Source organism: Stegostoma tigrinum, chromosome 10, assembly GCF_030684315.1.
Source record: "Stegostoma tigrinum isolate sSteTig4 chromosome 10, sSteTig4.hap1, whole genome shotgun sequence".
Classification (NCBI taxonomy): domain Eukaryota; kingdom Metazoa; phylum Chordata; class Chondrichthyes; order Orectolobiformes; family Stegostomatidae; genus Stegostoma; species Stegostoma tigrinum.
Window position 1 is genome coordinate 16,891,360 of NC_081363.1, and position 12,106 is coordinate 16,903,465.

A 12,106-nucleotide genomic window follows, 5' to 3' on the forward strand; every position below is an offset into this window, starting at 1 on the left:
GCAGTTCTTACTATCTCCAAATCGAGTATGAAGCTGATTTCAAGCTAAAAGCTGTAACAATTGCTTACTATACAATAGAGCCTATGCTGCTGAAAAAGCTAATGCAAGAATGGAAGAAGAAAGAATGCCTTGCTGGGGAAGATGCCCATGGCCATATGCACTGTCAGAAAATGGTCCCGATCTTGAGAAGCATGAATAAAATGGGTACTCAACAATCATTGTCACCAGAAATCCAATGAGTCATGTATGCACTGAAGTGGACAAAATCGAACTGAAAGCCAATCTTATGGAACAAAACAGTTTAATGTTGTGATGGAAAACCAAGATTGCTCTGCAATGTCCAGGAAGTCTCAATGCCAAGAGCACAGTTTCTAGCTGTCCCTAATCAGATAATTGCAAAAAAACACAAGTATCTAAGGTCATTTTTAATCTTAAAACTATGCAAACATCAAGCTCTCTGCAGAGCTTTATGTGTCTGTCCATGAAACTGATTGGATACATGAGAAAGTAGTGACTTTATGGATTCCTATTATGCGAAAGAGGTTTCCCAGTGGCCCATATAAAGAATACAGTTTCTTAGTTTTGTGCATGTTCAGATAAAATCCAGAGATGCATGCGAGGTAATATCCACAATGCCAGGGGATAAACATTGATTTTCAAATATGTGTCACTCAAGTCATTCAAGCATCAGGTTCAATCTAAAGGAAAAGAGTGGATCGTTGGTGGAGACTGGACATTTGCAGAGAATGTAGGAATCAGGAATCAGTCTGGTAAACCTTTGCTGCAGTCCAACCATATGCAGAACATCCTTCCTCAAACAATAGAAAACCAATGCTGCATACAATACTCCAGGTGTGGTCCCATCAATTGCATCAAACATCTCTGCTCCTGTACTTAAGTCATCTTGCTATGAAAGTCATGATACCACTTGCCTTCTTTACTCCCTGCTGTACCTGCAAGCTTCCTTTCAGCAGTGGTGTATAAAAGGGGCAGCATGGTAACTCCGTGGTTAGCACTGCAGCCTCACAGCGCCAGGACCTGTGTTCGATTCCAGCCTCGGGTGACTGTCTGTGCAGAGTTTGCACATTCTCCCCGTGTCTGCGTGGGTTTCCTCTGGGTGCTCCAGTTTCCTCCCACAGTCCAAAGATGTGCAGGTTAGGTGGACCGGCAGTGCTAAATTGCCCATAGTGTTCAGGGGTGTGTGGGTTATAGGGGGCTGGGTCTGGGTGGAATGTTTCAAGGGGCAGTGTGGACTTGTTGGGCAGAAGGGCCCGTTTCCACACTGTAGGGAATCTAATCTAATCTAAAATACCCATTAGTGCATAGCCAATTAAGACCTTTGACACGTAGCCACTAATTTGGAAAACAAGTCAATTTTATTCAAGCAGTATTGATAATTTAACATTGATCATGCTAGAACAAATGGGTCTTGCAGGTCAGTCACTCTGACCAACAACGCAGATTAAAATAATGACTAAATGCCAGAAAGGGCATAACTTTTTTTAAAATTCATTTACAGGATGTAGTCATCTCTGATTAGATTAGATTCCCTACAGTGTGGAAACAGGCCCTTCAACCCAACAAGTCCATACCGCCTCTTGCAGCATCCCACTCAGACCCATCCCCCTATAACCCACGCACCCCTGAACACTACGGGCAATTTAGCATGGCCAATCCACCTAGCCTGCACATCTTTGGACTGTGGGAGGAAACCGGAGCACCCAGAGGAAACCCACGCAGACACGGGGAGAATGTGCAAACTCTGCACAGACAGTTGCCTGAGGCTGGAATTGAAGCCGGGTCCCTGGCTCTATGAGGCTGCAGTGCTAACCACTGAGCCACCGTGCCACCCAGGCCAGCATTTATTACTTAACCCTAATTCCACACAGGGTAATTTAAGAGTCAACCACATTGTTATGGGTCTGGAATCAGATATAATCCAGACCAGGTAAAGATAGCAGTTTTCTTCCCTAAACAACATTAGTGAACCAGATGGGTTTTTCCCAACAATAAATTGTCATCATTAGACTCTTAACTCCAGATTTGTTATTGAATTCAAGTTTCACTACCTACCATGGCAATATTTGAATTCAGGACCCCATCTAAATCTCTTGATAAATAGGCCACTGGTGATAATACCACCAGGCTATTACCACCCCTGAGAGTGATGCAACAACTTTGGATCCTGATCCATTGACTGAAAACTGATTGAAATCAATTCTCTTGTTGCTTTTTTGTGTAAGTTGCAATTGGGTTTTCATTCTTTCACTGAGGTTCTTGGGACATAAATTCAAATCCTACCATGGCAGCTGGAGGTAGTTCAATTCAATAAAAATGCCAAAGAAAAACATTTGGTGCGGTCGTCCGCTGGTAACCATATCCATTGTTGCAAAAGACCACCTGGTCACTCATGCCTTTTGGGAAGGGAAATCTGCCATCATGAGTTGGCCTTGATGTGAAACAGGGATGGAGGGAAAATGGTGGCCTAGCTAGTGATGCCCACATGCCTTGAATTAAATGATTTCCATCCTCTACACGGAAGAAGGCAGGAATTATGTTCACCAAAAAATAACCTGTCTGCACAATGCAGTATCCTTTGCTTTTTGTCAGGTGTGAAAATTTAAGAGAAAGCAGTTTGTACAGAGCAATGTCCTGATGTTATAGCGAGAGTGATACAGGGAAATCAAACATTCTAGATACAGCTGGGAGGAATAGTAGTTTGTATATTTATGCGTGTGATTCTGTGATCATTGCACCTCCCTATTACCAGTCACCAAACAAGATTGACAGAAGTCTCAAAAGCAGAATAATCAATTGTGCGTGACCCATCTATTACTTGCATGGTTTAAGGCAGATTGGAAGTCAACCCCAAGAGAAGATAGAAAGATTTTCTTTACTCTGAGCCACTCCAGATATAATACCATCGATGTAAGATGTGTGCTTTATTTTAGCAGAGCAAGGGTTAATGTCAGATCGCACACGCTGCCCTTTATGTCACATTGAATCGCACTTGATAAAACCCAGGTGCCTTGAATTGCCAAAATCACTTTACATGAGTACAATACTTACTTTTCCCAAATTGCTTTGTCTGACCCTGGGACTGAACATTTAATCCGATTGGAATCACAGGAAATAATTACTGCGAGACTCTAACTGTTGCCTTTGCCTGTTTGCCAGTTTTTTCTAGCCTGATGCCTTAACTGCTGTTTGCGTTATTAGGGCTCTTTGACATTGAAGACTGTTTGGCTGCTTCTCAATGAAGAAACCATAGGCCAGAAGTTTTTCAATGAAGGGGAATCTATACTTCCAAATGCTAACTCCGTCTTCCTTTAACGCCAATGATATCAGTTACTTTTCCACGGTATCAGCTGGTGAATGTGTTTCTTAATGTCCAAATTGCCAGTGGGCAGTGATTGCCACTAATTTCATTGTTACGTTTTCTGTATTGTTGATGTCTTTGGGAAGAGCCACCTGGGTTCTTCTCTGATGATCTCTTTAGTCTCGATTTTTCTGTTCTCATTCTCTGGATCGGACACAAATAATTTGAGTAGAACAAGCTATTAACAACATTCCAGATACTTAGAAAATACATAAACATTATAAAGCTGCAAATTTCTAAAACAAAATTAGTATATAATGGACAGCATGTTAATTGGCCAATCGTTAACAAAAGACATGCATGAATCAATGTGTTTTTATATCAATTCAACATTTTCGTAGTCATACGAACACTAACATATTGTACAGCTTTTGAATTCCACATTTCTAAAACTGAAATCAAATTCTCAATTTGCATTGGTGGGATTGGAACTCTTTGTCTCTGGATTAGTAGTCCAGACCATTAGATTTAAGCACTGTTATGTTATCCGCACCTTGGTTGCCTTGGCATCAAATTGTGAGGAAGGACTTTTGTTTCTTATAAAGTCCATACAGTTCTCTGCCCGTTCATTGGCAGGGATATGAAATGTCATCAGGCTGCACTATGTGCAAAGCCTCCTCTTCACCTGATTCCTGAGTTTTGATACGGACACGGCATCCAATAGCTTCAGGCACAGAAACAGGAAAACATGCCTCTGTGTTAGTTTCACTAGAAACCGTGAAACCCGAGAGGTCTGTATGTTCTGACATTACCCTGTGGGATAATAACCTTGGAATGCTGAACATATTGGTCTCAAATTGCTTTATCCAACATCAACAACAAACTTGAGGAGAAAGAGACATGAGAGAGGGAACGTGGGGCTTAGACAGTAAAATGCACAGACACCAATGAACCTACTTTACCATCTGTGTGAGCTGCGTAGTGACAACATATAGTGAAATTTCAGTCAACAGTGACTCCTGACTAACGATTTAATCTCAGTAATTATCAACAATTACTCCATCCAATTTTTCTCATCTGTAATTTTTCTTTAGCTTTCACAAATTGCAAAGTTTAAAATTATGCATTCATGGAATGTGGGTACTTCTGGTAAAGCCAACATTTCTATTATCTTTAATTGTCCTTGAGAAAGTGTTGGTAAACACTCACACTCACACTCACACACACACACTCACACTCACACACACACACACACAGACACACACACACCCAAACATACACACACACACACACACACACACACACACCCAAACATACACACACACACACACACACACCCCCAAACATACACACACACACACACACACACATACACACACCCAAACACACACACATACACACACCCAAACATACACACACACACATATACACACACACACACACACATACACATACACACACACACACACACATATATACACACACACACACACATATATACACACACACACACACACACACACACACACACACACACACACCCAAACACACACACACACACACCCAAACATACACACACACACATATACACACACACACACACACATACACATACACACACACACACACACATATATACACACACACACACACACACATACACACACACACACACACACACACACACACACACACACCCAAACACACACACACACACACCCAAACATACACACACACACGCAAACATACACATACACACGCAATGACACGCACGCGCGCACACACACACACAAACACACACGTTGATATTTTTCCAAATCATAATGATATGCGATTTAAAATGGACCTTAGGGATGGCAGTGCATGTTCCATGTGGCAGCAGCTCTAGCCTTTATAGGCAGATGATTGTGGATTTAGGAAATATTTTAAAAAGAAGCTTTGTCAGTGTCTTGCCCTCATTTCCGTGATGGTACGCTTAAGACAAAGGAAGCCAGCAGTGAAGGGACTGAACATGAATCTATACACAACTTAGAAAATGTATTAAGATAACAAAGTGTGAAGCTGGATGAACACAGCAGGCCAAGCAGCATCTCAGGAGCACAAAAGCTGACGTTTCGGGCCTAGACCCTTCTCCAGCATCTGCAGTTCCCATTATCTCCTATCACTAACTGGTGCCCATATACCAACACATTTTCAAAGGAAAAGTACAGCTACATTAATATTAATTATGTTTGTATAAATCCAATCAGTTTTCATTGATTCTTTCTTTAAATATATAACTCAGCTTTTATCACCTAAACTGATTTGTAATCTATCTCTCCATCTCCCCATCACATCCTCAGGTATAAACAAACAGTTTGGGATGGCTTTGCGGTGAATTTGGATCAAAATGCTGAAGTGCTCCAGTCACGCTCAAATCATGTTATCTCTGGCATCCAAAAAAATGCAGATTACAATGTTAGATTTACAGTCTAGATTGGAAAGCAATGTCACCAGATCCAGCATTGTGTTTCCTTTGGCATTGATCCTCTTCCTTGACTTTTCAATGTTGAAATAAATTAAACTCTAATTGCTGAACTTATATCAAGTAGAGCACCAAATTATCCAATTATTAGGGTTGTGACTAGCTGAGTTGCTATTTTATTCATGCTCCATTGTGATAGGGAATTACTGGTGGAAATTTGTCTTGAAAGCATTGTAAAATAAATTTGGCTGGGGTCTAATCAAGACTGCTGATTGGCCACCACCCATTTCGAAGACCAATATTTTCCCCCCAAATATTTCATCATTTCACTCGAGCATGCATAAGGGTTCAGTTAAATGTAAATCTATCATGATTTGTGCCACTGTAGGGAGCTATCAATCCATTATATGCATTCTCAAAGGGCCGAAAAGTGATGTCTGCAACTCCTGAAGTGTCCACTTTCAGAATAATAGCCACGATTTGTATAGGTTTCTTTTCCATTATGTCAATGCAGAGCAAGTAATGAAGGTATTAATTTTGACATCAATTTTTGCACTTTGAATCCAAAAATAGTAGAAGACAGCAGAACAATTCTCCACCCTCACATCCATGGGGTTACTATTGATCAGAAACATAACCGGACCAACAACATAAATGCTGCGGTGACAAGAACAGATCTTCAGTGGCAAGTAACTTTCTTTTATTCACACGCGGGATGAAAGCTTTACTGGTTAGGCCAACATTTATTGCCCATCCCCAATTCCCCATGTGTCAATAAAGAGTCAATTACATTGCTGTGGGTCACATGTGGGCCAGACAGGGTGACAGTTTCCTTCTCTAAAGGACATTGGTGAACCAGATGGATTTTTCTGACAATCAACAATGGATTCATGATCGTCAATAATCTCTGCATTCCAGTTTGTTTTAAAAATTGAATTCAAATTCTAACATTTGCTGTGGCAGGATTTGAACCTGAGTCCCCAGAACATTACTGGAGCCTCTGGGTTAACAATCCAGCGACCCTGACAATGTTCTCAGCTGCTGTTGCATGGGATCGCAATCAACTGTGAGTTACATTCCAAGTTACTTATTACACTGATTTGGGAATGTATCATTATTTCTTCACTGTCACTGGGTTAAAATCTGAAATCCTCTTCATGACACAGTTGTAGTGGGGCTGGTGGGGTGGGGTTGGAGTGCCTCAGTGGTTAGCACTGCTGCGTCATAGCGCCAGGGACTCAGTTTCAATTCCACCCTTGTGTGACTGTGTGGCATTTGCACATTGTCCCCGTGTCTGCATGGGTTTCCTCCGGGTGCTCTGGTCTCTTCTCACAGTCCGAAGATGTGCAGACAAGGTGGATTAGCCATGCTAAATGGTCCACAGTGTCCAGGCTAGGTGGGCTAGGCATGGGAAATGCAGTGTTACATGGATAGAGTAGAGGGGTGGATCTGAGTGGGATGATCTTTCCGAGCCTTCAACTCAATGGGCCAAATGGCATGTTTCCATAATGTAGGAATTCTATGATCCTATGGCAGTACTGTGATAGTACCCACATCAGTGTGGGCTGCACATTTAAGAAGAAACCCATGACCTTTCAGGGTCTATAGAGGATAGACAATAAGTGTTAGCCTAAACCCATGTCCATGAATGAACAAAAAAAAACTCATGATCAAACTTCAAAATGCTCATCTTACAACACTGAGCCTTACCAATCTGAATTTATCAATCATCTTTAACATTATAAAACATTCAAAGATGTCTCATAGGCATTCTATCAAGCAAAACTTTGACCTGAAGCAACCTAAGGATATATAAGAACAGGTTCCCAAAAGGCATAGATCTAAAGATTGAAAGTTCTGGCCACTGCTTTGTAAAGATGCACATTGGTTAAATATATTGCAGAGCCAAGCCACATGAAACAAGGTGAGATGGCTTCAAAGTAGCAAAACTAAAATGTACAACTGATAAACAAGACTTTTCTCCAAGCATGGAAAGTGGGTCATGTTTGGTTGTAAAGTAAAACAATGGATATTAAAGACCACGACCAGTGAATTATATAGTATTTACAAAAAAGAGCAGGTTATTTAATTTATACTGGTGATAATGCTCCACACACTCTTCCTCACAGCTTGCTTACACAATCTCACACTATCGCCATATCCATCTAATCCTTTCTCCTTTGCCTACATTTCCTTTAAATGCTTCAAGCCATTTAAGAAGCTATTAGATATTAAAGAATTGGAACAGTAGATTTTTATGGATGGATGAATTGAGATGGGCCAATTTTCCTTCACATCATTTATTGTTATAGAGGTGATTCCATGATTCTGGAATGTTGATGAAGGAATAAAAATACAACATTGTTTTTCTGTTTCTCACAAACATGCTCTGTGTCAGCCTGAATACCTAGTGGGAACACAATATCATGGAATTACCACATATTCCAGAGCTGGTTTAAAGGGACAACACCAAAATTCCAGGAAAAGGAGTTGCTCAAAGAAAGCCACTTTAAATGTGGATGAATCAGAACAAAAATGATGACTCCAAGGATAAAACCAATAAGGACGCACATCTTTAAAAGTGTCACAGATGTTAAAAAATTCCAGAAAATGAAGAAAAGTAAAACCTGGATTTTTCAGCAATTTATCAGACAGCATAAGTGATGCAAAGGCATGAAATTGACTGAGTTTGTGTTGGAAACACCAGTAACTGATTTTCCAAGAAGCATGCCCTTTTGGAATTGCTTGCAGATCTGTAGTAAGTATTTAAAGCAATTAAATTGGCAGGTGACCAGGAGTTTTCAAACCCATTCCAATTTTCCTGACAGTACATAGAGGCTCAGAGCACGTGGACATTGACAGTCCATCAATGTGGTAATGAGGCAACAGATCAGATCGTTACTGCATCCAGCTGCCATTGAGTGAGCATTGTGCATTCAGAGCTCCTCTGATGCTGCTTGCCCTGCTGTGTACATCCAGCCCCATACATTGTTATCTCAGATTGCTGGTCACAAGGGCCATCTTTCAGCAGTGGCTAATGATTCCAATAAGGAGCCCTGGTCCAGAAGCATAGATAAAATCCACATCCCAGTGGCCTGAGCCACCATCAGACAGACCACAGTTCTCTTTGGGATGAGATTCAGGTTCCTGGATCATTCCAGTAAGTCCCTTCAATATGCCTCAAACTGGATTTGCCAGATCATTGTCATCTGCTGTGCTTCACATAACCTGACAGTGCAGAGGAGATGAGGCCCTGGGAAATGATGACATCATGAGATGTGAGGTATCCTTAGCTGAGGAATAAGGGAAGGAAGTTGATGACTCCTGAATCCTGTATGACATAGGGATAGAAACAGAGGAAATAGGAGCTGGACTGGGCAAGTGGGCCCTTTGATCCTGTTGCACTATTCAATATGATCAAGGCTGACCATCCAACTCAGCACCCATCCCAACATTCTCCTATAGACTTTGATCCCTGTAGCCCTTAATACTATATCTAACTTCTTCTTGAAAATATTCAATGATTTAGCCCCAACCACTTTCTATGGCAGAGAATTTCACAGGCTCACCACTGTCTAGATGATGAAAAAAAAGGATTATATGAAAGATGCCATGATGCATGATCAAGGGAGGAACTTGTACACTCAAAATTGAAATGGTCATGTCCCAAAAATAAGGATTGTTCTTTAATCTTTTACAGCTGCCATTTCCCTCATTTGCAAGGCCCACTTAGTCTCACCCAAGATGCTGTCTACTAGGAGCGCCATGAGAGAAGCCCCCATGAGCAAAAAGCAGGTTATTCATTGTTTTTTCTTATTTCCTCATTTCCTAGTTGCAGTCTGACTGCAATAATCTTACTTTTTATAAAAAAATGTATGCATAACAATTCAGTCAGTATTCAAACATTTTGTTTGTTTTGTGACTGCTAAAGACACACGCAGATGGATTTTCTTGTGACTTTCAAATACAAACAGAATAGTTTTTATTGCCTTTAACTGAATCTAAGAAAAATAACAAAATCAGGCCAATATTTATGCACAAACACTTGCCCTAGGTCACAGATATACAATGATAATTTGCACGTGCGACAATAAATGAAGGGATTATTTTAAAGTCTAATAAAAATTAAAATTGTGAACAAGCAGGGTTGAAGGAATGCTCTCTCTTTCTCACTTTCTCTCTCTCTAGTTCCACTGCTCTTTTTGAGATAACAGATATTTAAATAGTTTTCCTTGATACTGATATGGTCAATTATTTCAATTTGCCTACATTCAATTCAGAATGAAAAGATCCAGATACATTTCTTAATAAAATTTTGATTTAGTACAACAACAAATTTTATTCAATAAAGATGAAAAGTTGACTAACTCATAGTTTGAAATGTAAAATGTTTGCCTTTCTAAATTGTCATCATCATTGGCAGTCCCTCACAGTCAACGATGATTCTCTTCCACTCTCAGGATAAGTGCACATGTGGCCGTACAGACCTATATGGCTTCCACAGTTTCTGTTACACTTGGGGCAGTAGGTGGTTGTGGGAAGAGGTAGGTGGGGCTTTCGTGTGACAGTACACTCCTTTCTCTGTTTTTACCTGGCTTCTGCTTTTTCCTGAAGGCAAGTCTCAAGGTGCTCGACATCTTCCTGGATGCTCCTCCTCCACTTTGGGCAGTCTTGGGCCAGTGATTTCCAGGTTTCTGTGGGAATGCTGTACATTGCCAATGAGGCCTTGTGAGTATCACTGAAGCACGTCCTCCCTCCTCTACATTAGCATTTCTAAGTAACTCAAACACACACACACAAATGCAAAATCACATAACCTAAAGGAAAAATAAGCTTTCTCGACAAACATTAACATTGAAAATAAAACACATCTGCCAGAATAGTTATTAGTTCTGAGAGAATAAAACAATTGGCTATGAAATTATGACACGACTATAGTAGGATGGATAGTCAAAATACAGAAGGGAGATAGAGGGCTTGGTGACGTGGTGTAGTGAGAACACCATCTCTCCCAATGCCAGCAAAACTAAAGAACTGATCATTGACCTCAGAAAGAAAGGAGGAGAGCACACCCCCATCTATATCAATGGAACTGAGGTTAAGGGGGTGGAGAGCATCAAGTTCCTCAGAGGGACGATAACTGACAACCCATCCTAGACTTCCTTCATAGATGCTATGGTCAAGAAGCCACAACAACACCTCTTCTTCCTCAGGTGGCTCAAGAAATGTGCCATGTCCTTAAGGATCCTCATCAACTCCTACAGATGCACCATTGAAAGCACACTGTCTGGATTCACAACAGCCTGGCATGGCAACTGCTCTGCCTAGGACCATAACAAACTACAGAAGGTGGTGTGCACAGCCCAAACCCGTTGCAGAAGCCAAACTTCCATCCATGGGCTCCACTTACATGATTTACTGCTCTGGAAAGGCTGCCTTCATCATCAAATACCCAGCACACCCTAGTAGTGATCTCCTATAACCTCTTCTGTCAGGCAGAAGATACAGAAACCTGAACATACACACACTAGCAGGTTCAGGAACAGTTTCTTACCGGCCGTTATCAGACTGATGAATCGACTCTCTAGCCTCAAATAATGCTGATCTTGCTAACATTTATCTTGCCTAGCACTCACCCTATGCAATGTAACCTGTATGCTTCTGTCTACATCTTTTTGATCTGTACATCCTTTGCTTTCTACTATCTGCCTGTACCACTCGTAAACAAAGCTTTTCACTGTATTTTGGTGTAAATGACAAAAAAATCAATCGATCAAGTGTTCCAGGTTGCTTTCCATCTGGTACCTTTCTGCATATAAAATGGGTGGCAATGCATAGACTATGGCCACAAGACACATTATTGTCCTCCTGGAATATTTTCAGTTGCAGTTAGTTCAGAACATCAAGTGACAGACTTTCAAAGAGAATAGCTGTTTCAGCTGTTCAGCTTTCATATAGGGTTCTTGAAAGAGTTTCTCGGAAAGGGTGACAAAAGATGAGCTTGTGGTTTAACTCACCACAGACTACACTTCAACTAAATTCTAAAGCAATGTCAAATTGCTACACTCGTGTCAACCATAATCCTAGATGTGTGCCTGCCATTAAATCCAAATATTTACCCAAAGTCAATCAGGTTCTAGTAAACAAGTTCAAAAAGTTAGCTGAATTCAAGTGGCTTCAAGTAAATGCCCTTTAACAAAAAAAAAGGCAAACCATGTTCTTCCAGGGACCTCTGGCCAGAACAAGCCAAGATTGCTCCTCAGAATCTCAATGAACTAATTTTCACAATCCTCCAGAAACAAGTCTTCCAAATAATACTTACA